The sequence below is a fragment of the Sapajus apella genome, unplaced genomic scaffold (genome assembly GCF_009761245.1).
Source record: "Sapajus apella isolate SASKATOON/1434 unplaced genomic scaffold, GSC_monkey_1.0 scaffold171, whole genome shotgun sequence".
Lineage (NCBI taxonomy): Eukaryota > Metazoa > Chordata > Mammalia > Primates > Cebidae > Sapajus > Sapajus apella.
In genome coordinates, this window is record NW_022437111.1 from 1,402,312 (window position 1) to 1,428,925 (window position 26,614).

At 41.3% G+C, this 26,614-nt stretch overlaps 1 protein-coding gene across 3 annotated transcripts in view; it reads right to left on the bottom strand.

Annotated features, from left to right (window-relative positions):
* CASR (calcium sensing receptor) overlaps window positions 1-26,614 on the bottom strand; it is an 83,846-nt gene that overhangs the window by 32,751 nt on the left and 24,481 nt on the right. Inside the window, exon 2 of one of the 3 annotated variants that reach the window (XM_032267746.1) lies at window positions 20,028-20,197. The exons of 1 other annotated variant lie outside the window; for it this stretch is intronic. The gene's annotated coding sequence lies outside the window, so the exon portion shown is untranslated. Of the gene's footprint in view, window positions 1-4,474; window positions 7,428-20,027; window positions 20,198-26,614 lie in introns of those variants that run through there. One more of the 3 variants, XM_032267745.1, reaches the window with a different exon arrangement.

Consider the following 26,614-nt stretch of genomic DNA (forward strand, 5'->3'; position numbering starts at 1 on the left):
CCTTCCTTCCTTCCTTCCTTCCTTCCTTCCTTCCTTCCTTCCTTCCTTCCTTCCTTCCTTCTTCCTTCCCCTCCCTCCCGCCTTCCCTCCCTCCCTCAAAAGAAAGGAAGGAAGGAAGGAAGGAAGGAAAGAAGGAAGGAAAGAAGGAGTCTGGCTTTCTTTCGAGACAGAATCTGGCTCTGTTGCCCAAGCTGGAATGCAGTGGTGCCATCACAGCTCACTGTAGCCTCAACCTTCCAGATTCAAGCAGTCCTCTCACCTCTGCGTCTTGAGTGGCTGGGACTACAAGCACATGTTACCACACCTGGCTAATTTTTAATTTTTTTGTAGAGATTGTCTCACTCTGTTGTCCACAGCTGGCCTTGGACTCCTGGGCTCAAGTGATCCTCCCACCTTGGCCTTCCAAAGTGCTAGGGTTGCAGGTGTGAGCCACCATGCCTGGCCCTACCATCATTTTTAACCTGGATTTCTGCAACTGTTTCTTAACTGGCATTCCCATATCCACTTTTGCTCTTTTGCAATTTGCAAATCTTTGGATGCCACAGGACAAGTGGTTTGGAACACAGGCTCTGGAGTTAAACTTGGCTTTGAATCATAGTCCACTACTTTCTAATATGACTCTGGGCAAGTCACTTAATGTCTGTAATCTAAACAAAATAATGCATGAAGAGCCATTAGCACAATGTAACTAGAAACTCACAGAAAATGCTGGCTTTAATGAATACCCTTCCACTGTTGTTAGACTTCTTTATGAATGTCACACTCCAAACTTGCTGAACTTCTTTCAGTTCCTCAAGTACATCAGGCTTTTAAAATGCTCAGATGTCACACAGGCTGTTCCCCTCCTTGGTCCCTCTGGCCTAAACTAGGCCTATTAAACTTTCAGTTTCCAGATGTTTGTAATTCTGGGTGTGACTGAATGAACTGTGGGCCTTTGGGTGAATGAGGAAAAGAGCTCCGTCTGGGGCACACACAGCTTTGAATCAAAGTGCACATCTTCAGTGGAACACAGGTTGGATTTTCACCCACATTAACCCCTCAGTTGTACAGTGAGCAATTTGCAAGGCTTTTGAAGGAGGACTTCCCTGAACCCTTAGGTGAGGGAGGTCTACCTGTAAGAACGTAGTCTCTTATGTCTTAGATCTTGGAGCTTCCCTCTTGGAAGGTTCATCACACTTTATTATAGTTATGTTCATAAATATCTGATTCCAGAGCCAATCTCTCTTTTTTTTTCTTCTTTTTTTTTTTTTTTTTTTTTTAGACGGAGCCTTGCTCTCTTACCAGGCTAGAATACAGTGGGCAATCTCAGCTCACTGCAAACTCCGCCTCCCAGGTTCAAGCAATTCTTCTGCCTCAGCCTCCCAAGTAGCTGGGACTACAGGTACGCACCACCACGCTCGGCTAATGTTTGTATTTTTAGTAGAGACTGGGTTTCACCATATTGTCCAGGCTGGTCTCAATCTCCTGACCTCATGATCTGCCTGCCTTGGCCTCCTAAAGTGCTGGGATTACAGGCGTGAGCCACTGTGCCTGGCCCCAGAGCCCAATCTCTTAATGGTTGTCACATGGCGCCTCTTGCTCCTTAGGAATTCCACCTTTTCCTCTAATACCATTCTTAGCAGAGGGTGCTGGGCCTCAGATGGAAGAAACACCCCAGCAGACACTCAATTTTCATGGAATTGCCTCCTGTAATGTATGAACATCCATGGCCATCCCACTTTTCTGACCCTAGTCCTGCTTTTAGATTTTTGGCTTCATTCTTTGGATCTGGTCATATGTTCACTCATACATATAATAAATACATGTGCTGGGAATATAAAGGTGACAAACACATGTTTATATCCTCAGGAGCTCCCAGTCCAGTGGGTAGGCACACTGGTCTAAATGATCAGAAGCTAACTTAACTCAGGAGTGAAAAAAAAATTGTAACTTTTTTTTTCTAAATTCAACTTTGCCCTCCAGCACTTACTTAGTACAGTGTCTGAAATAGTAAATGCTGAATAAATGTTTGTGAAATGAAAGCATTTAAAAAGAAGTACTTTGGAAAGAGATAGAAACTAGCATTTATTGATCCAGGCATTGTGCCAGGTCTCTTAAACATTCTATGGATTTTATACTTCACAACCATTTTGTAATGAGGGTAATACCAACTCCACTTTCTAGATGGGGAAATGGATTCTTTGTATATTCAGCTTACTCGAGTGAGCAGTTCTGGCACTTGACTTAAGAATGCCTTAAGAATTCAGAATTTTAAGGAGTCCCGTGGACCGAATTAGGTAGGAGAGGGAACATTATAACTGGCTAGGGTTAGTCACTGACACCTGTTAAATTTTTCCTGTGAAATATTAACTACTTGGAGAACTTTATTAACTTAATTAGTTAATTCAACAAAAAATTAATGGCAAGAAGGAATAGAGAGATTTGGGGTCAATTTGCAGCAGTTAACTCTCTCAGTCTAATGTATTCTTCAAACCACCCTTCTGAGTCCAATTACCAGGGTTGAATTTGCTTTCAAAGCTAAGATTGTCCATCTTAGCTAGATCATCCATTTCCCTGTCCTCCAACATCCAGTCCCCGGTCCTGTGATTCTGTCATTGCTTTCCACTTTGGCTTCTCCTACACACTCCTGTGACCAGTGCCTTTGTCCAGGCTCCCATCACCTCCCACCCTCTGTGTTGCAAAAGTTTTCTTTTCTTTGTACTTGACTCTTGTTTGCCCCTCATCCCTTCTCTCTGCTTCCTCTGTTCTGCTGCATGGAGGTAGATATGACAGCTGGAGACCATCTTGAACAAGGAGCTACATCCTAGGGAATGAGCTAAGCATTTCATAGAGCAGAACCTTAATATTGATCTTTTGCATGACAGAGAAAAAAAGCTTCTTGCTAGTTTAAACCATTGTTATTATATATACATATTTCTTACTGTAGTTATCTCCAACACTATCTAGCTAAGAATCACAAATACACTCATTTGTTCTCCTTACTATACATTTATTCCACTTAAATCACATATAATCATGTTTGCCCTCCTGCAAATGAGTATTACAAACAAAGCTGAAGCTACTATTTGTTCTTTCTCTCAATGGTAGCTACATCTTGGAAAAAGAAATGACCCGTGCAGCAGCTGCTTTTATGTTTAGAAGGTTCTTGACATCAGGAGGAGTGTTTCAGTAGGCATAGGTAATGGCTTATTAGGCTCTTCAGCCAAGGATCGGATGTGAGGGCAGACCAGTCAATGGGTTTTAAAACTCCATTCATGGAGTTATAAATTCATGCAGTGATTTACTCATTCAAAAACCATTTATTGAGCTCTCTCTGTGCTAGATACCAGGGAGTGCAAGACACCGGGGAAAGAAAGTTGAAATTCTTGCCTTCAAAGTGCTCATGGTTTAAAAAGAAACAGAAGGATGGTGATCTAAATGCTACAAAGAGGCATGGATTAAGTGTTGAGGGAGCACAGAGCAAAGAGTGATGTTCTCTGTATGATGATTGCTGGGAAAGAGAATTACGTCAAGGTGGGGACCAGAAACTTCATGGGAGCAGAGCCTGTCTCTTTTCTTCACCATTGTTCACTAGTATCCAGCACAGCACCTGGTACAAACGATTCACAAATATTTGTTGAATGAATGTATGAAGTGTGACCAGTAAAGAACAGAGACTGGTTGGGCAATTCCTGGACAGGACAGGGAAGGGGTCACCCCACGAGACTGATAGTTCCTGTAGGCAAAGGCTTCATCATGATCACAGCTGCTTCCTCAGCATCAAACAAGGAACCTGGAAAATGTCTGTTGAACTTGTTGTCCAAAGAATAGGTACATGGCTAATCCAAGTTCCGGAGTCGAGACAAGTTAACAGAGGATATCAAAACAAAGTTAGGAGTGAACACTGCCACATTTCAATTTTCTTCCAAGTAAAAACCGCCCCTACTCTCACCTCTTGGCCTCAACATTTCTGGAAACTGTGAATCTCTAGAGCAGAATAATTTTGCTTGCATTTCAAATAGAGAAAACCCAGGCACAGACCTTCTAAACACAAAATCACTCAGTTAAAGGCACAGCAAGCTCAAAAGCTACTATTTCTGAATTCCTAGATTGCAGAAAAAAAATTCTAGGTTGCCTAGAAAAAAGATAGCTATAAGACCAAATTTGATTTCCGGTGGAGAGAATTTATCTTCATAAGGTGAGTAAACTGCTATGTCTCTGGTTTATTCCACCACAATCTTTGCCCTCTTTTGTCACAATTATCATAAAAGTACTAACAGTAGGGTTTGAAGCCACTATTGCAGAAAGGTGAAATGTGTATGTTTTATTGAGGGTGAACAGGAAAAATAAACCTAAAAAATTTCAATCAATACTCGCTAACTCATGTACCTGGCTGTGGCCACAGCTTCCTTTACCTCTTGCTGAAGAGACATCCATAATATGAGTTTCTATACACAGCTGGTGCACATTTGCCAAAGAATGATGGACCTCTTACCTGCCATCACCAATACAGCCATTCCTAGTTCTATATCAGACTTCATTCCTTCTGTACCAAAGCAAGGCACATCTTGTTTTTAAATGAGGGCCCTCTTTCAACGCTGGGGGAAACACACAAACTGCCCGGTCACCCTTGGCTGCCTCTTGCAAGCCCAAGCCTGGCTTCTGCTGTCTGCCTGCCAGCTGCACACGGTCTTGCCCTCCATCTCCCTGACAACAGGTGTGACTTTTGGGGAGTCCATGCCTCATTTAGCTCTGGTAATGGCTTAATTGAGTCGGAAAAATGCAAAGACAGGAGCGTAATGAAAAGCAGCTGAGCTGGGTTCTTGTGAGTCATTGGAAAAAGCTATCAGGGAAGTGAGGGAAAGGGATGAATAATAGCGATGAAGAGCAGCATGGTGCAGAGCAAAACTGGGAGGCAGAAGCCTAGACAAAGCAAAGCAAGGCTGTAAATAGAGGAAGCTGACATTCATTAATGCCACATCCTGAGCTCCTTGAAAACAGGGCCAGGTCTGTCCCATCCATGGCCTGGAACATGGAGGGGCTCCATGATGATGGTTGAGTGGATGCATACTTGTGTGTACTGCCCACAACATAACAAACTCTGTGTCCATCATATAGAGCTGAGTAAGTTGCTGGGGACACAGGCAACAGGAAGTTAAGAAACTTCTTGTCCTGAATTGTTTCCTTCATGCCTTAAGTCAGCTCTGCTGATGGATGCATGAACACCTACACAGTTAATGAAATGGCTCATTTGAAAAGCGAAGATATGCAACTCATGTTTTTATAAAGAAAAATGCCAGAGCCTCAAGTCCTACACAAAAGAAACATTTCCATGGAATAACATCCTGGGATTGCCTTTCCAAATCATAATGAACCCTGACTACCAGGGTGGCGTTTTTCAGTCTGGTGTCCCAAGATGTGTCACCACGAAGTGTTTTGGGGTAAAACAAATTTCGGAACTAATGCATACTTTGCCACAGGGACACATATGCCTCCTTAAAGGCTCTGAGAAGTCCTGCAATAAAGATTACTACTTATTTTGCTATGGGACATTTTTTCTTCCCTGAAGGAGACTTTTTATGATGCTGTGAAACATGGGCTTGGAAGTGCTGACTGAGTGGAAAGCATAAAGTTCACAACCTGAAATTCTCCCATTTCTTTAGATGTATCTTTGGGGAGATATGTCTGCCCCTCAATGGGCATAGCAGTTTTTGTATTCCCAGGTATGAAATTCCAAAGGGTAGTATTGGAAAGAAGGACTCAGGTGGGGTGGGTGATGCTGATGCAAACTTTGAAGTCATTCTCTGGTCTCAGGTATATGTTTCTGTTCTCTTCTGCTCCAAGGGATGGGTTTCTGTTGTATATAGGAAGTTGTACACTGAGCCTTTCCCCACCCACTTGCACCTCTCCTGACCTCACCCAGTGTCTCTGTTTGAGGACCACTGGGGACATGTGGTAGTGTGCTGGTAAACTGGATTCTAAAGGAAAAGCAAGCCCTGACTTGTAGTGTTTGCTAAATATTCCCACCATGGTCAGTTTCAAGCTACCAATGGTTTAACAACATATTTGTAAAAATTCTGGATATTTAACCATTGGCTCTCAAGAGCCGGTAGAAGCCTGTTCTAGCATATCATGGGGACATCTTTCTAAGCACATGGAAATTCTGGTTTTCTTTGGAAAACTCAGCCCAAATTGTTTTGTAGGCATCACAAATCTTTCTTCTCCTGTTTCCCTCTTTGTTTTGAGTGTTAGGAAGCTGTGAGCCAAATTTGTGGCTCAACTGTAGCTAAAATAGAAACCGAAAGCATGCATATTAGTGTCCTAATATTACCTGGGAATTATTTTAAATTATTGCACGTTTTACTCTGATTTTCTCACCACATTAAACCCTTCATTTTTATTGAAAGCAATAGGGCTATAAACAGAAAAACAAACTAATAAATCTGGAGTTTTGCTGTGAGCAATAAAAACTGTCCCTAGTTGAAACTCCCTGTGTAATTAACAGGAAATGGGGCTGGAAAAGTCATTCTTGCTTTATTAATTGAGTGGGTAGACACACCAGGTCATTAATCTAAAATACATAATTTTGGAGGTAGAAGGGACCTGGGAAGTTTACCTGGTTTACACTGAAACCTTCTGACTCATGAATGTCTGAAACATTGCGGTCAATTTCATCGTGAACAGGAGTTGGAATTCACAACTCATTGCAGAACTCTGTGAGGTTTAGTAATCAAAAGGCAGCCTTCTTAGTGAAAAGGGAAGTAATTTTTTTCCCACTGATTTGTCAGTGAACAGTTTGTCTTTAAAATGTCAGTTTAGGTCTTCAGAGGACTACACTTACTTTCAACTACAGCACAGAATCTATTTATTATGAGAATTCTTTTAGTTTTAATTGGATCACAGGTGCACAAAATTGGATTAATCATAATCCTTGGTTGATGATACATCCTCATTCTTGGTCTAGACCTGACTCACTTTTATTTCTCGAGTTACTTTTAATAATTAACCTACCACCTAAAAGAAAACATCCACAGTATGTAGTAACATAAGTAAACTACTGGTGGGTTCCTGTCTTGCATCTTGTTCTTGTGCCTCTTCCTACCAAAGAAGCCATTATCCCGAACCACATGCTGATCACTCCTCGCTTCCCTCCCTCCCCATCCTTTTAAAAACTTCATAAATCATAAGACAGAAAGACTGGTAGGATACACACCAAAATGTTAAGGATGATTAGATCTTAGTGATGGAATTCTGGTTTCTTCCCTGTTTTATTTTTTTGTTTTTGAAATTTAATAAGAAACGTGTACACTTGGTCCTTCATACACGTGGGTTCTGCAGCCATGGATTCAGTCAACTGCAGATGGAAATGTTTGGAAAAAATGAATGGCTATATCCATACTGAATATGTACAGACTTTTTTCCTTGACATTAATCCCTAGGCAATAAAGTATAACAATTATTTATGCAGCATTCACATTATATTAAATATTATAAGTAATCTAGAGATAATTTAAAGTATATGGGAGGATGTGGATAGGTTATAGGCAAATACTATGCCATTTTATGTAAGAGACTTGAGCATTTTATGTAAGAGACTTGCAGATTTTGGTATCTCAGGGGGATCCTGAATTAATCCTCCATGGGTACCCGCAGATGACTATACCACTTTATGTGGGAAGTAGAAAAGTTCCTTTTTAAAGTTTCCTTTTTGTTAAATCATCAGTGTGCTAATAACTCTTTGTTAAGCCTTATCCTATGTAGCTGTTAGACATGCCATGCTTACAGGCAGGTAGTACATTCTATGTCCTCGTACTTTAACCAAGATATCTGTGCTGGATGTGCTCACAGGCATGTCCCAGCTCTCCATTGCTTTTACCTGTTTAGAGAAGTTTTAAGTTGTTAGCCAACTGGGTTTTAGTTTAGATTGTGAGATCTGGCTCCAGGCAACGGAGATTGGACACAGCAGTAAGGATAACCCCAAATGCATAAGGAATAAATTTGTGTGTATTCCCTTTGTTCTCTGTACTCTGGTGGCACAATGGCTATGGGAGTACCCTTCCTGCAACCCAGAAAGTAAAAATTGCGTTGCTGAAAGACCCTTTGTCTCAGTGCTAATTTTTCTTTGCGGCACTGAGCATCTATTTCCAACACTTTAAATCCGAAAATGTGTTGTAAAATGTTATTAAAACAATGGCTATATGAATGGAAATAAACGTTAAACATGAAAAACACTGCAAAAAAGATGTGACTTAAGTTTTACTACTTATTCATACTGAACATCCTTTGAAATTTATTTTGAAAAATATGCTTATTGATACTTTCCTTCTTTCCTTTTTGTTATTTTTATCTATTTTTACTTTTGTCTCTTTATCTCCTTTATCTTTCTCTCACTCTTAAAATAAATTTTTTATTTGCTTTAATTGAAGTAAAATAGACATCAGATATGCACACGTCATAAATGAATTTCCACAATGTAAACATTCACATAACTAGCATCCGAATCAAGAAAGAGACTCAGAACTCTAAAGCTCCCACTCACACCTCCCTTGAGTCATTATCTTTCCCAAAGATGACCAGTACTCTGACTTCTACCATCAAAAATGGGGTTTTTGGACTTTATATAAGGAGAACTGGCTTCTTTTGTCCAACATATTTGCAACATTCATCTATATTGTTGTATGTAACCATAGTTTGTTTTTTCTCACTACTGAATAGTATTTTCCTATGATTCTACCATATATTACCTATCCATTCTCCTGTTAATGAACGCTTTGGGGTTTTAATGAACAGTGCTGCTATGAACTTTAAAAAATTTTTGTTGGTACATAGAAGGTACATATATTTATGGGATACCTGAGATATTTTGATACAGGCATGTAATGCATAATAATTACATTATGGTAAATGGGGTATCTATCCCCTCAAGCATTTATCTTTTGTGTTACAAACAATCCAATTATATTCTTTGTTATTTTAAAATGTATGATTAAATTATTATTGACTATAGTCATCCTGTTGTACTATCAAATATTAGGTGTTATTCATTCTTTCTAACTACTTTTTGTACCCATTAACCACCCCTACTTCCTCCCCACTCCTCGACTACCCTCTCCGGCCTCTGGTTACCATCCTTCTACTTTCTGTGTTCATGAAATTGTTTTAATTTTTAGCTCTTACAAATAAGTTAGAACATGCAAAGTTCATCTTCCTGTGCCTGGCTTATTTCACTTAACATAATGACTTCCAGTTCCATTCATGTTGCTGCAAATGACAGGATGTCATTCTTTTTTGTGGTTTAAAGTACTCCATTGCATTTATGTAACACATTTTTTGTAACCATTCATCTTTTGATGGACACTTATATTGCTTCCAAATCTTCGCTATTATGAACACTGCTGCAACAAACATGGAAGTGCAGATATCCCTTTGATATGTTGATTTCCTTTCTTTTGGGCATATATACCCAGCAGTGGGGTTACTGGATTGTATGATAGCTCTATTTTTAGTTTTTTGAGGGACCTCTAAACTGTTCTCCATAGTGGTTGTAGTGATTTTAATTCCCACCAACAGTGTATGAGAGTTCCCTTTTCTCCACATCCTTGCCAGCATTCATTATTGCCTCTCTTTTGGATAAAAGTCATTTTAACTGGGGTGAGATGATAACTCATTGTAGTTTTGATTTGCATTTCCTTGATGATCAGTGACAATGAGCACCTTTTCATATTCATGTTTGCCATTTGTATCTTCTTTTGAGGAAGGTTTATTCAGATCTTTTGCCCATTTTAATTGGATTATTAGATGTTTTTCCTGTAGAGTTGTTAAAGCTCCTTATATATTCTAGATATTAATCCCTTGTCAGGTGGGTAGTTTGCAAATATTTTCTCCCATTCTGTGGGTTGTCTCTTCACTTTGTTGATTGTTTCCTTTAACTTGATATGATCCCATTTATCCATTTTTTATTTGGCTGCCTGTGTTTCTGGAGTGTTACTCAATAAATTTTGCCCACTCCAATGTTCTGGAGAGTTTCCCTAATGTTTTTGTTTAGTAGCTTCATAGTTTGGGGTCTTAGATTTAAGTCTTTAATCCATTTTGATTTGATTTTTGTATATGGTGAGAGACAGAGGTCTAGTTTCATTCTTCTGCGTTTGGATATCCAGTTTTCTCAGCACCATCTATTGAAGAGACTGTCTTTTCTCCAATGTATGTTCTTGGCACCTTTGTCAAAAATGAGTTCACTGTTGGTGTGTGGATTTGTTTCTGGGTTCTCTATTCTGTTCCACTGATCTATGTGTCTGTTTTTATTCCAGTACCATGCTGTTTCGGTTACCATACTTCTGTAGCATAATTTGAAGGTTGGTAATGTGATTCCTCTGGTTTATCCTTTTTGCTTAGGATACCTTTGGCTATTCTGGGTCTTTTGTGGTCCCACATAAATTTTAGGATTGTTTTTTTCTATTTCTGTGAAGAATGTTATTGGTATTTTTATAGGGGTTGCCTTAAATCTTTGATTGCTTTGGGCAGTATGGACATTTTAACAATATTGATTCTTCCAATCCATGAACATGAAATATATTTCCTTTATTTGTGTCCTCTGCAATTTCTTTCATAAGTGTTTTATAGTTTTCATTGTAGAGATCTTTTACTTATTTGATCAATTCCTAGGAATTTAATTTTACTTGTGACTGTTTTAAGTGGGATTACTTTTTCTGTTTTTTTTTTTTTTAGGTTGTTCACTGTTAGCATATAGAAATGCTACTGGTTTTCATACGTTGATTTTGTATCTTGCAACTTTACTGAATTTGTTTATCGTTTTGAACAGTTTTTTGTTGGAGTCTATGTTTCTCCAAACATAAAATCATATCTTCTGCAAACAAAGCTATTTTGACTTCTTCCTTTCCAATGTGGATGCCCTCCCTCCCTCTCTCCCTCCCTCTTTCTCCTTCCCTCCCTCCCTTTCTTTCTTTCTTTCTCTTTCTTTCTTTCTTTCTTCTTTCTTTCTCTCTCTCTTTTTTCTTTTCTTTCTTTTGTCTGATTGAGCTAGCTAGGACCTCCAGTACTATGTTAATAACAGTGGTGAAAGTGCGGGCAACCTTGTCCTCTTCCAGATCTTATAGGAAAGGCTTCCAGTTTTTTTTGTTGTTGTTGTTTGTTTTTTTGAGATGAAGTCTCACTGTTGCCCAGGCTGGAGTGCAGTGGTGTGATCTCAGCTCACTGCAACTTCAAATAATTCTCCCACCTCTGACTCTGAGTAGCTGGGAATACAGGTGAGCACCGTCATGCCTGGCTAATTTTTGTATTTTTAGGAAAGAAGGGGTTTCACTATGTTGGCCAGGCTGGTCTTGAACTCCTGACCTCATGATCCACCTGCCACGGCCTCTCAAAGTGCTGGGATTACAAGGGCTTCCAGTTTTTTTTTGGTTTTTTTTTTGGCAATCAGTATGATACTAGCTGTGGGTTTGTTTTATATGGCTTTTATTATGTTGAATTATGTTCCATGTATACCCAGGTTTTTGAGGGCTTTTATCATAAAGTGATGTTGAACTTTACTGCTTTTTCAGTGTCAGTTGAAAATGATCATATGATTCTTGTCCTTTGTTCTGTTGTTATGATGTATCACATTGATTGATTTGCATATGTTGAACAATCCTTGCATCCGTGGGATAAATCCCACTTGGTCACAATGGGATTTCAGCTGGGGGTATGGTGACATAAGCTTCCCTGTGGCCACGACCACTGGGACTGTCCTGGGTTAGGCCTGAAGGCATCACAGCACTGGGTCCTGCCCGAGGCCTCCTGTAACCACTACCTGCTAGCAGCTATGTTCTACCTCAATGTCCTAGGGCTCTGCAATCATCCGTGAGGAAGCCAACCAGGCTTGTGTTCTTTCCTTAAGGGCAGTGAGTTACCCCAGGCCCTGGGTGGGTCCAGAGACATAGTTGGGAGCCAGGATTTGAGCCAACGACCTTAGAAATCCACCTGACATTCTATTCTACTGCATCTAAGTTGGCCCTCAAACCACATGACAAAGTCCTTCTCACCGTTCCTTCACCTTTCCACAGGTAGAGCAGCCCCTCCTGGTGGCCACCACCACCACCGGTTCAGGGGCAATTCTGCTAGGCCATTGGAGATGTTCACTTAAAGCCCAGGGGCACCTCAGTTAGCTTGCAGTGAATGCTGCCAGGCGTGGGACTCACCCTTCAAGGCAATGAGTGGGCTCCCCTCTAGCCCATGGCAGGTCCAGAAATATTGCCTAGGAGTCTACACTTGAACTCAGGGACCCAAGAGCCCATGGTGCTCCATGCCCTTGTGGCTGAACCGGTACCTACATTACCAGCAAGAAAACATCCCCTTTACTTATCTCAAGCAGAAGGAATCTTTCGTCATAGCCACCATAGCTGGGAAGTAGTAAGTCACACCTGAAGCCAGCTTGTCTCAGAGTCTCACCCAAAGCCCACGGCATACCACCTGGGCATCACTGTTGGTTATTCGAGGCCCAAGGGATCTTTAGTCAGCATGTGATAAATTCTGCCAGGACTAGCTCATTCCTTTCAAGGCAGTGAATTCACCTCTGGCCCAGGGCATGTCTAGAAATGTTGTTGAGGAACTAGGGCCTGGAATGGAGGCCTTATGACTCTGCCTGGTGCCCTATCCTACTGTGGCTGAGCTGCTATCCAAGATGCAAGACAAAGTCTTCTTTACTCTTTGCTCTCCACTCCTCAAGCAAAGAAAGGAGTCACTTAAGTTGCTGTGAGCTGTGTTACCTGGGGTTGGGAGCTGGGTGGCACAAGCACTCTCTTAGCCACTCTGGCTGGAATCTCCCTAGGTCACATGCTGCCCTAATCCACTGACTCTAGTGTTAAGCCTAGCTGAGCACTAGAGCTTGCTTAGGAATTGCAGTCCTTTTGTCCTGGACTGCGAGACCCCAGACAGAAACTTCTTGTTACTGAAAAAAGAGCCTCCTATGTGTTGGGCATGGGGCCAGGTGCAGGGCAGTGAGTCTTAAAGAGTGGTTCTTGGACAAGCACCAACACCATCACTTGGGAGCTGTTAGAAATATGAATCCCATCCCAACCTACTGAATCAGAAACTCTGGGTGTGGGACCCAGCAACCTGTGTTTTAACAAGTTTGAGAGCCATTACTAGACCACCTTTCATATGCATTTGCCCAGGGTCATATTCTGTTCTGGGCTGTAAAAAATGTGTTTCCTAAGAATGATTGTTTAAATTAAATTAAATTTATTTATTATTTGTAGAGACATGGTCTCACTGTGTTGTCCAGGTGGGAGTGCAGTGCCATGATCATAGTTCACTGCAGTCTCGAACTCCTGAGCTCGTGATCCTCTTGCCTCAGTCTCCTGAGTAACTCAGACCACAGGAGCATGCCACCACCCCAGGCTATTTTTTAAAAATTTCTGTAGAGACATGACCTTGCTGCATTGTCCAGGATTCTTTCGACACTATTACTTTTCTCCAAGGATAACACAGCCAAACAAAAATGTATTTTGAATGTATACACAACAGTTTCCTGTCAATGTCAATTCATTCTTCAGTCTCCCTGAAACCTTTCTCCTGCAAAATAACTGCTAACATCTTATAAAACTAGTATTCTAGGAAAGCACAGTTTAGAAGTCATTGCTGTAAAGCTAGGGTAATTTTCTGAATATACAATCAATATGCATAAACTATAGTCTGTGAACTAGAGAAAATGGCCCTTGACCATAGATAGAGCACTTCTCACCCTCGCTTCCCAGCCACATGCAGGGGATTTACCTATCTGGTTATCATTTGCATCTACCTTTCCAAGCAGAGTCTTGGGTGTTCTACTTTACATTTAAGTCTTTCATTACTAACTCCCTTTTCAGATTTGTGAAATGAGTATATTCTTCACAACCAATCCCTCAGTCCCAGATGGGAAGGTCTGGGACCTGTTTACCTGTGACTTTTGGAAATGTCTAAGCACTCCCTGGTCCTTCTCTACTCTCCTGGGAGCCCTTTCTATGACTTCTGCAGGGGCTCTTTCTTTGGGAACTGGAATGTTCTTAAGCATTCTTGAATCTGTGCTGATTCAGTGCACTCGCAGTTTCTCTCTGCCTGCTTCAGCTTTGCCCAGAAGAATCAGGAACCAGCATTTAAAAAATAAATCCTGAAACATGCTACATTCAGTTGTCTCTATGAGAAGATTCTCCATTGTTAATGACACCTGAAGCTGTTCCAGAGGAAGACTGTCTCAAGTAAACTTACCCCAAAGAAGCCCACATGTTTCTATAAATCTGACTTTGAAGCTGGATTAGCCAGCATAGCCTGAGCCTCAGTGAGTAACTCCTGACCAGGTGGTCTGGGCAAGAGACGACTAGGGTCAGCCTGCTATGCAGAGGCCTTACAAAGAACTGTTTCCACTCTTCCATTACTCATCTGAAATAAATAAAATTCTATCATCTCGTTTTTGCTTTCTTCTCTCTTCTCTCCCTCCTTTTCTTTCATCCTCCAGAAGTTTCCAAACTGATTTTAAAACTCTTGTCTCTCTAACAAGAAGTAAGCTCTTTAGAAAGTAATGCGGAAGGTTATTATTCCTCTTATTATTCAGCTGTGCCCACGTGTTGGTTACATTACATCAGGGGCCAGCCAATCAGAGTCCATGGGCCAGATCTGGCCTGCTTGTTTTTATAAATAAAGTTTCGTTGAGATAGAGTCCTGCCTAGTCACTTGCATTGTATCTATGGTTGCTTTTGTGTTACAAGGATAGATTTGAGTAGTTATGCCAAAGATTAGCCCATGAAGCCTAAAATAGTTACTATTTGGCCTTTTACTGAAAAAGTTGATTGACCTCTTCATGAAACTGAGCATAAAGAAAACCCTACTTTTGCCATGAACTGCACATTTCCATGGCTTTGGAAACAGCTATGTGCCTGATGTGAGCAATGGCTTCTGCAAGTTGAAAGGAGTTGACTTCACCAGCTTTCTCAATCAGAGGAGTAAGAGTCCTATAGTTTGTTTTGTGGCCAGAGATGGAGGTCACTTCTTTCCCTTGGTTATCATCTGACTCAGGAGGCATCAGGAGTTTGGTTTGTTTAGCACTGGCTCACATGAACAGAATAGAGTAGGTTGTGTGCTGGGGACTCACTCCCCCCAGTGAGAAACTTTTAGTTGAGGGTGGGAAGTCCAAGCTGTGAAGCTGAATCACCAGCAGCAACAATTTTTGTTCCCCTTAGATACTGTCAAACGCGTCAGTTCCATTAGGAGCTGGTTACCTTCCTGTGAAGATGACTTTAGGGTAGGTGGTGGTATTTGGTTGGGAAACAGAATACCACAACCTCCCAAGTAGCCCGTGCGTAAACTGAGTGGGGCACAGACATAAAAGGAGGAAACAGAGACTTCAAGTGAGAGAAGAAATGTTTGCTCTTGAGGCAATTTTAATTCTGTTCCCACATGATCAGGCGGACAAAATTCCCCTTGTGAAGTTGCCCTCTTGCGTTTCTCTTCCTCATTTTCTTTACTTCCCAGCTCTACTCTCCAACCCCCTGAGGCCTAGAGGGTACGTGTGGTGAGATGAGAGGAGGGGAGGGGACTGATGTCAACTCCCTCCAGCCAAAGACCCCCAGGACAGGGCTGGAACTGGTGAGACAAGAGAGGCACCCAGAGAGTAAAGCGTATGGCCAGCCCTGCATTTGCCTGAGAAATGCCCTGTGCTTGGATAAATTGGGTTTGCTACCCATAGCAGAGAAGGAGAACTGTGGGGTGTCTCACTGACAAGGTGCTAGAAAGGACGTAAAGGACTGGGGTTGTGGTAGGCGATTTTGGGGAGGGTTTAATGGAAGCAGGTCTTTGCATGCTGTCAGAAACGGGTAAATTCTACGATTCTGTATCCTAATGAATCTTGTCTAAAACGGAGGAAGAAAAAGCGAGACTGAAGCTGTAATGGTAAAGCAGTAGCAATCACTGCTCCGAGCCAGAACAGGGAAATGTTTGGTCCTTTCTATGGTTTGCACAGTGTTAATGTTTTACGACTGTGTTCAGACACAATCGTGGAGTGGTCTTATTTTTGTCTTTATCAAGGTCATGGAGACACTGTGCTTGCTGTTGATGTTCTGTGAAGTTGTTTAATAAGAGAACACCAAGGCCTAGCTTATAGGATCACCCAGATCCAGGTTGTCAGTGGCTACTTTTCTCTTTCTCAGTGATCACTTTACTTTCTTTGAAGTCACAATATCACAGGATAGTAGAGTCAGAAAGGGCTTTCGATCTAATTCGACTCTTATCTTTAAGATAAGGAAATGGAAAATGAGAGATGTTACCTGCCTTGCCAACAACCCACAGCCAGTTAGCATCCCAGCTGGTGATTCCTGGGCCCTGCATGCACTGGCCCTGCCTCCTATCCAGCTGCATCTCCCTGGTAACTCTCCTTCTCTTGGCACTTAGCCTACCCTCCCTTCAATTCCTCCAGTAGGCCAAGTTCTCGGGCCCTTCCCATTCCTCTCAGAATGCTCTTCCACCCCTCTGACCTGTGCCTCTTGCTTAATTCATTTCTCTTCATCCATCGGGGATGAGGCATTCCTCAAGGAAGCCCCTCTTGGTTCCCCAGGCCTCACTCTCCTGCTCTGCGCATCTGCCTGGAGCTTCCCTGCCACAGTCCCTCTTGCTCTTTATGCAGCCAGGGACCTGGTCTGTCTTATTCATTGCTGGCATTCTCAGGACACAGCAGGTGCTTAATGAGTGGCTGCTTTACCTCAAGCCCCGTGGAGGCTTTATCACTAGAATTCTTTTTATAGCACAATAAAAAAAGGGATTTTGAATCTTTTCTTGGGGTCACAATATAAACTTAGAGTCCAGTTGCAAGCATACAACAAACTGAAGTGAAAATGCTGAGGTGTTGCAAGTAGGTGGAGGGTGAATTTGATGATCCCATCCGTATGTCATCCTTCCTGCGATGGCTATCTGGACATGCGGGTGTGCCGGAAAGGCCAGCATGCAGCCAGGAGCCCTCCTACCCCTGAATCACAGAGAGGTCTTTGGCTCAGGGGTGACCGTAATCTGAATCTGCCTATCAGTACTGCTTAAGCCCATCAGTATTTACAAGGTTAGAGGAGAATGCAGTGTAGATTGCTTAGTGTGAAAAAGGCTGTAAAATGAGATAGTCCCAAGACTTCTTAGATTTTGTGTGTGTGTGTGAGTGGGAGGGGGTAATGAGTGTCTTTGAGATGCTGATAAAAATTGTGGCTGCTCTTTCCAGAAAAATGCACATATGCATATAATTTCATCCAATTCAGATGTTCCATGTACCAGAAAAGCAAGATTAAGTGACTTGCCTGAGAGTACACAAAGGTAGAGCAAGAATGGAAACTGAGTTTTCTTACTCCCTAGTTAGTAATCCCTTTTCCTTATGTGCCCCCGTCTCCTCATTGTCCACACAGGAATAACAATAGTATAGTTGCTGTATGGATTACATTAAAACAATACTAGTAAGAATTTAACATAAAGCCTACCACATAGTAAAGGCTCAAAAAATGTTAGCTCTTCATATGATGATGATAGTGACTTCCCCTCTCTTCCCAACCAGTGCCTTTACTAATTGAATTGATCAGGATGGTGACTTGCCACCTCCTGACCAGTCCTAGAATGCCTACTTTAGCCCACTGGCGGGATGGACACCTTCAAAAAGCAAATGTATGATGCTGAGACAGCACTGGGGAAGAAAGCCAGGTAAGCCACCCAACAGAATGGTGTCCTCTGAGACTGGGGTAGCATCCTGTCCGCATGGTGGATAGGATTAGCTGCAGGATACACTTCTTGCCTCTATGATCATGATCATGATCATGATGGGATCATGATCAGGATGCATTCTGATGTCTCTAAAGTGACAATAGGTCAATGCAACAATTTGAAAGCAGGTTTGCAAAGAAACTAAAAGAAGAGAAACCACCTTTGGCTGAAGAAGTCTAGTGGAGGGGGACAGAGAACTAGAAGGGGCCAGGAGATGGTAGTTCTAGTCCTAACTGGCTGCTCCTTTTTGGGACAGCTGCTTTCTTCCCTGGGCTTTGGTGTCTTCTCTTGTAAGATGACCAAGTGGTGTGAGGGGTTTGGTGGGTCCCAGGAAGCCCCTTCTAAGCAGGCAGAACCTCAGTGGAAGAGGCTGGATTTGGAAGTAGGCTCTCTTCCTGTCTCCTTTCCAAGTCCTGCTCAGGTGAGAGGGTCTTCCTCCTCTCTCCCATCCCACCTCCCACCTACAGAGATGGGCTCAGCCACTGCCCTGTTGCAGGGGATGGGGATGGTGGTGCGGAGAGGGGAAGCTCCTCAGGGAAAGAGGGGCCTTTCTCCACGGTCAGCAGCCCCACCCCGTCCCCGGCCGCTGGTGCAGTCTCCCTCACGCCCGGACCCGCATCTGCATCCGCATCTGCTGCAGGGCAGGCTGTGCTGGAGCAGAAAGATCTAGGCTCGATTTGCAGCCCGGACGCAGCGGCAGCGTCAGCAAGGAGGAGAGGTTGTTTTGTAATGCGTGGCACTAAAGGAGTGGTTTTCCCTGGACTTGGCCTCTGGCCTTCACTGCGGGACGTCGCTGCCTTTGCTTTACTAATCATGCGAGTGGCTCCTTCAAACAGCCGTGGCGAGCCTGGGCTGGGCTTGCAGGATCTAGTCCCAATGTGCCAGTCCCTACCAGGGGTTATTGATAACATAAGACCAGAAACATTTCTGAGCAGAATGAATACATGATTAGAATCCAATACTGTAATGCTGGGCCCAAGAAGGCATCTCAGAATATGTTTAGTATAAATCTACCATTTTACAAATAGGTAAACTGTGGCTCAGAAACAGGAAGCAGCTTGGCAAGTCCCAGGGCCAGACGCTAGCAGTGTTAGGACGGAAATGTACAGTCTCTCATCATTTCATAGTTTACTTGGTTAGGAATGGGAGGCTTCCTTTTTTTCTTAGACAGAGTCTCACTCTGTTGCCCAGACTGGAGTGCAGTGGCACAATCTTGGCTCAGTGTGGCTTCCTTCTCCCAGGTTCAAGCAATTGTCCTGCCTCAGCCTCTGGAGTAGCTGGGATTACAGGTGTGCACCACCATGCCCGGCTAATTTTTACATTTTTAGTAGAGATGGGGTTTCACCATGTTAGCCAGACTGGTCTCAAACTTCTGGCCTCAAGTGATCCACCTGCCTTGGCCTCCCAAAGTGCTGGGATTACAGGCATGTAATCCTACTGTGCCTGGCTGAGGTTTCTTTCTTCTAATTTTTAGTGTGCAAGCTGTTAACACAGTAAACCACAATGGAAAGATCCATTTTACTGGAACATTAAGATATGGCCAAATTATGCAGAATTTTAAATTTGGAAAAAATATTAAGTCATCTAACTCACTTCATTTGTTTGTGATTGCTTAGAGGCAGGGAATGGTATAGACTCCTGTGGGCTCTGCCCACTGCCATGGCTGTTATGAAATAAACTCACCTAAACAGAGATGCAAATGAACACCACACACTCTGGAAGGAAAGCAGAGAATTTTGCTACTAGCGTGGCCTGATTTTGAGGGTGGGTGGAGGTGGGTGGGAAGAGTATAGAGATTGGTAAAAAGTGTTTAGTAGATTTTAAAAATGTATATATTTTATTTAAGACTGTTTAAAATAAAATATATACTTAGTCCAGAGTATCCATGATGTGGGATTATTACATTTTAAATTTAACCAGGGAGTTTTGCATCTTGAAGTGACTTAACTGCGCATAGGCAAGGCTATGTAAATAAACTGTTGTGACCCTAAGAATCTGAGCATTAGATCATTTATAATAATATGCTAAATACATGATTGAGAAGTCCTGAAAGGATAAATCAGTGAGTAACTGAGGGATGTGTTTGAGAAGACTGGGGCATTGAGATGGAAGGTGTGGATAGGCAAAGGAGTGGGCAGGTGTCACGGTATGGAGGAGAGGATGGTGAAGTCTCAGGGGTGGTAACACAATGGTGGTTCTGGGCCCTTCTCAGTTTCCCCTTTCAACATGGTAGCTGTGAGCATGGATTCAGTTCAGCTCTTACAGCAAATGTAATGGAAGATAAGCCTTACCTCACAGGGTTGTTGTACTAACACATGTAAGTGTGTGGCATGTCAATCCTCAGTAAGTAAATGTACCTTCTGTCCTGTTCAGCCCCTTCTACTCTTCTAAGTGAGCAGTCCTTCAGCCCTTTCTCTTTTAAGGATCCTAATTCCAGCCAGAGACAGATGGGTCTGTATAGCTGAAACACAGAAGAGTAATCTCAATTGGAGAAGTGCAGATTCATTCCTTTTCTCTGTAACTGGTAACACTATTTCTAATAGGAAATAAAGGCATTTCCATGTTCCACAAGTGAGGCTTGGTGTGCAAAGATGGTATAGTCTCATAATAGAATACTATGCAGTCTTTAAGAACATGTCATAAAACTACCTAAAGACTTGGGAAAATGCTCATGATATGCGTTAAATAAATTAAAAAACAAACTTATGGAATAGCACATACGGTGAAACCAATTTGTTTTCAAAATATGACTAGACCTAGGAAGAAAAGATGGAGCATTATTAGACCAAGAAATGATTACTAATGTTAGTTCCATGATACTTAAACAACAGCAGCAGTACAACTACCTGAGAGTCTGGGGATTAAGTGGCTTGTCCAATACTAAACAACTGGCAACTGGCAAAGCTTCAGCTGGAATCAGTTCTCAGATTTCCAATTCTATGTTCTTCCACTGGACCATTCAAATCCGCTTCTCCCTCAGACTGCTGGTGTCCTTCATAGGCATATACATCTCAGGAAGGACATATTATTTTGAAGTAGCCATACTGATATGACCACAATCATTTAGATGTTCCTAGAAAATGGAGATTTGTTTATTTGTTTATTTTTAAGTAGTTTTTATCTTGGCTTTCATTTTAGGCTCAGGGAGTGCATGATGCTGAGGTTTGGTGTGCAAATGATCTCGTCACCCAGGTAGGAGCATGGTCTAGCATGCTTTCAATCCATGCTCCTACCCCCCTATTCTCCCTTAATGTATGCCCAAGTAGCTTTTATTCCCATTTTTGTGTCCATGTGAATTCAGGGCTTAGCTCCCACTTACAAGTGAGAGCATGAAGTATTTGGTTTTCTGTTCCTGCATTAGTTTGGTTAGGATAAAGGCCCCCAGCTGCATCCATGTTGCTGCATCCATGTTGCTGATTTTGTTCCTTTTTATGGTTGCTTAGTATTCCATAGTATATATGTACCACATTTTCTTTATCCAGTCCACCACTGATGGGCATCTTGGTTGATTCCATGTCTTTGCTATTATGAATAGTCCTGCAATGAATATGAGTGCATACGTCCTTTTGGTAGAATTATTTATTTATTTATTTTTGGATGTATACCCAGTAGTGGGATTGCTGTCAAATGACAGGTTCTGTTTTAAGTTCTTTGAGGAATCTTCACACCGCTTTCCACAGTGGCTAAATTAATTTACATTCCCACCAACAGTGTTCTTTGAGGAATCTTCACACCGCTTTCCACAGTGGCTAAATTAATTTACATTTCCACCAATAAGTGCTCCCTTTTCTCTGCAAACTCACCAACAACTGTTCTTTCGTTTGTTTGTTTGTTTGTTTTTGGACTTTTTAGTAATAGTCATTCTGATTGGTGTGAGATGATACCTCATAGTTTTGATTTGCATTTCCCTAATGTTTAGTGGTGATGAACATTTTCCCATATATTTGGCCACATGTATGTGTCTGTTCATACCTTTTTTAAAATGGGATCATTTGATTTTTGCTTGTTCAATTGTTTAAGTTCCTTACAGATTCTGGATATTAGACCTTTGTTGGATGGGTAGTTTGTGAATATTTTGCCTTAGTCTGTAGTTTGTCTATTTACTCTGTTGATAGTTTTTGTTTTTTGTTAGTTTGCTGTGCAGAAAGCAGCTCTTTCCTTCAACTAGGTCCTTCTCATCAATTTTTGTTTTTGTTGCAAATGCTTTTGGGGACTTAGTCATAAATTCTTTCCCAAGGCTGATGTCCAGAGTGGTATTTCCTAGGTTTTCTTCTAACATTTTTATAGTTTTAGGTCTTATACTTAAGTCTTGAATCCATCTTGAGATAATTTTTGTATATGGTGAAAGGAAGGGATCGATTTTCAATCCTCTGCCTATGCTAGCCAATTAACTCAGCACTATTTACTGAATAGTAAATGATTCTGAGATTATATGGGAAGTCCTTTCCCCACTGTTTGGTATTGTAGATTTTGTCAAACGTCAGGTGGTTGTAGGTGTGTCACTTTATTTCTAGGTTCTCTATCCTGTTCCATTGGTCTATGTGTCTGTTTTTGTACTAGTGCAATAATGTTTTGGTTACTTTAACCTTTAGTATAGTTTGAAGTCGAGGAGTATGATGCCTCCAGCTTTGTTCTTTTTGCTTAAAATTATTTTGGCTATTCAGGTTCTTTTTTGGTTCTACATGAATTTTAGAATTGTCTTTTTTGATTCTGTGAAAAATGATGTTGGTGGTTTAATAGGAATAGCATTAACTCTGTAAGTTGCTTTGGGCAATGTGGACATTTTAATCACATTGATTCTTCCTATCCATGAGCATGGAATGTTTTTCCATTTGTTTGTGTCTTCTCTGATTTCTTTAAGAAGTGTTTTGTAATTTTTGTTGCTGAGAACTTCTACCTCCTTGATTAGCTGTATTCCTAGGCATTTTCTTATTTTTCTGGCTATTGTAAATGTAACCGTGTTATTGATTTGGCTCTGAGCTTGAATGTTATTGGGATATAGTAATGCTACTGATTTTTATACATTGATTTTGTATCCTAAAACTTCACTAAAGTTGTTTATCAATTCTCTGAGGCTTTTGGCAGAGTCTATGCGGGTTTCTAGGTATAGAATCATATTGTTTGTGAAGACAGAAAGATTGACTTCCTTTCTTCCTATTAGGATGCCTTTTGTTTCTTTCTCTTGCCTGATTGCACTAGGTAGTATTTCCAATACTATGCTGAATAGGAGTGGTGAGAGGCATCCTTGTCTTGTCCCAGTTCTCAAGAGGAAGTGCTTCCAGCTTTTGCCTATACAGTATGATGTTGGCTGTGGGCTTGTCATAGATGGCTCTTATTATTTTGAGGTATGTTCCTTTGATTAATTTGTTGAGGATTTTTAATATGAAGGGGTGTTGAGTTTTATCAAAAGCCTTTTCTGCATCTATTGAGATCATTATGCAGTTTTTGTTTTTAATTCTGTTTATGTGGGAAATTGCATTTATTGATTTGCACATGTTGAATCAACTTTGCATTCCAGGAATAAAGCCTACTTGACTGTAGTGGATTAGCTTTTTGACATGTTGTGGATTAGGTTTGTTGGTATTTTGTGGAAGATTTTTGCATTGCTGTTCATCAGGAATGTTGTGTAAAGTTTCCTTTTTTTTTTATTGTGTCTTTGCCAGGTTGTGGTGTCAGAATCATGCTGGCTTCATAGAATGGGTTAGGGTGGAGTCTCCTCCTCAGTTTTTTTGGAATAATTTCAGTAGGATTGGAATAATTTTAAATCTGGTAGAATTTAGCTGTGAATCCATCTGGTTCTGGGCTTTTATTGGTTGATTGGCTTTTTCTTACTGATTCAGTTTTGGAACTCATTATTGGTCTGTTCAAGGTTTCATCTTTTAACTATCAATCAGGTTATTTTAGCTGCTGTATAAAAAAAAATCCAAAATCTTCAGTATGACCTACAAATGACCTACAACCCCATTTTGTACAATTCCTCTTCATCACTATTTCCGGCCACCCTAATTTCCCACCTGTTCATGGAATACATCAAGCTCTTTGAACTTGCTGTTTCCTCTACCTTGAATGCTCTTTCACTGGCTCTTTCAGCTGTCTCTTTCACATCCTTCAGGTCCTACCTTAAGTGTAACCTCCTCCTCAGTTACTGTCTCTGGCATGCCCCTTATTTTTTCTTTGTAGCACTTATCTGTAATCACACACACTGTAATATGTAATTATAACTTGCAACGCAAACATGTCATTGTTTATTTGCTTACTTATGTACTGTCAACTCTTTAATTCCAAACCAAATTATAACCTATTGAGGGCAGAGAATTGTCTGTTTTGTTCACAATTGAATCCTCAGTACCTGGTAGAGTATTTGGAATTTAGTAGGGGCTCGATAAATACTTGCTGAATGAGTAAACAGATTCTCCTTACCTTCTTCTCTTACCTACTTCATCCAGTTCACCACCAGATCTTGTAGATTTTTGCCTTGTAAATAACTTTTTATCCTTTTCAGCTCTACCACTATGGCCCTGTGTTAAGCTACCGTCAACTCTCCCATGGTCTGCTATGACAGCCTCCTACACTTAACCACCTGCATCCACTTGGACCCCCCTCCAATCCATTATTCTCCCTGCAGTGGCATGATCTTTGAATAAAGAAATCTGGTCACCTTGTTTGAATCAACTCAATGGCTTTCCTTTGCTGTTAGAGTCAAGAGCACAGTTCTTAGCAGGGTCTGCAATAAGACTATGCCTGCCTCGCTTAGTCTCCTGCCACCGCCAACCTCATTTTCTGCTCCATACCCCCACACTCTGCTTACATGTGACTATGCCTACGCTAATATCTTTCTGACTTAGAGAGCCTAGAAGCTCTAGCCCTTGCATTAATAATAATAATATCAAAAATAATAGCTAACATTTATTGAGCATTTTTTAATGTGCCAGGCTAAGTACCTGAAATTTAGTCCTTTCAACTACTATTAGAATGGGTACAGTTATTACTCTCATTTGTACAGATAACTATAGTTTTTAGTCCTTCGCTTTTTATGCAGCATAAAAACTTTTGAGAAACCTTCCAGATCTCAGATTTTTCTGTTCAGTGAAAGATGAGTTGATAAGTTGAATGTCAAAATCCAGCCTCAAGGCCTTTGCACATGTTCCTTTTCTCAGGAATCTGCTTCTTCTCACTTGTTGCTACATTAGTCTTATTTTTTGGATTTCAACTCACAGGACAATTACTTTAGGGAACCTTCCTGAATCTTCCTTGCCCCTTTGCCATCCATCACACAAAATTAGGTACCATCAGCTACACGACCTCACAGAATTGTATTTTCCCGGTCAGGCGTGGTAGCTCACACCTGTAATCCCAGCACTTTGGGAGGCCGAGGTGGGCAGATTGCAATATACTTATATACTTATATAAGATTGCAATCTGCCCACCTCGGCCTCCCAAAGTGCTGGGATTACAGTGTGAGATACAGAGATTGAACCAGCCTTCGAGACCCTGTCTCTATAAAAAAATACAAAATATTAACCAGGCATAGTGGTATGTGCCTGTAGTCCCAGCTACACAGGAGTGGGAAGATGTGGGAAGATGGCTTGAGCCTGGGAGGCACAGGTTGCAGTGAGCCGAGATCATGCTGCTGCATTCCTGCCTGGGCGACAGAGCCAGAACCTGCCTCAAAAAAAAAAAAAAAAAAAAAGAATTGTATTTTCCCTTTCCTGCACTCAAAACAAGTTCCAGTCAAATACTTATTCCTATAATTATTTGTTTACTGTTTGTCTCTTTTGTTAGATGGTCAACTCCATGTGGATGAGATCTGTGTAGCTCAATGCACAGCATGATGCCTGGCATATACTAAGCACTCAATAAATACATGTTGAATGAATGTATACAAATCAAAAAGTAGATGACAAAATTACATTTGTAAATTATGCATTAGTAACAGTATCTCATTGTTGATGAGGCACTCTTTCATGTGTCGAAAGTCACTGGTGGCATATACGCTAATATCCTTCTAACTTATAGAGCCTAGAAGTTCTAGTCCTTGTATTAATAATGACACCAGAAATAACAGCTAACATCTAATGAGCAATTTTTTATGTGCCAGGCTATACTAAATACCTGAAATTTAGTCCTTTCAAACACTATTAGAATGGTATGGTTATTGCTCTTGTTTGTACAGATAACTACAGTTTTTAGTCCTTCTTCTATTTCTATGTAGCATGAGAACTTCTGAGAAACTTTTCAGATCTCAGATTCCTCTGTTTGGTGAAAGATGAGTTGACAAGTTAAATGTCAAAAGAACTTCCAGGTAACTAAGGAAACTGATCAGATCCTTCTAAAATTCCACAGACACCACAGACTGAAGTCCCTTGCCACACAGGTTGCAAGAAGCTAGAAATAATGGTGGTAGTCATTCAAACTGTGTCCTGACAGCCTTCTATGATTTCCCTTGCCCATGCTCAAGTACCGGAAAAGTCAAGTAAAACGGACATCACATAAAGGACAAGGTAGCCCTGAAGGGACAAACCTGCAGCCCAAGGAGAATACAAGGGGAAAGAATAGCCCCACCTTGTTAGGATTTGATGATGTGGTTGTCTGTGAACTGACTGTCTATAGGAGGTGTACCCATCAAGAAACAAGATTAATTTGAAAAATATTCTTAAGCAATAATGCCTAACATTTGTATAGGGCTTAATCATTTGCAAAAGAGCTTTCATGTCCCTGACCTAATTTGATTCTCATAACAGCTTGTGAAAAGTGGACTTTATGAACACCCCATTAAAGATGAGCAAACAGGGTCTGTGAGGGTAAGGACCTAACTGAGGTCCACAGCCCTCAAGGGACATAGGCTTGGCTCAGTTCCAGTGGTCCTGGTCCTCAACAT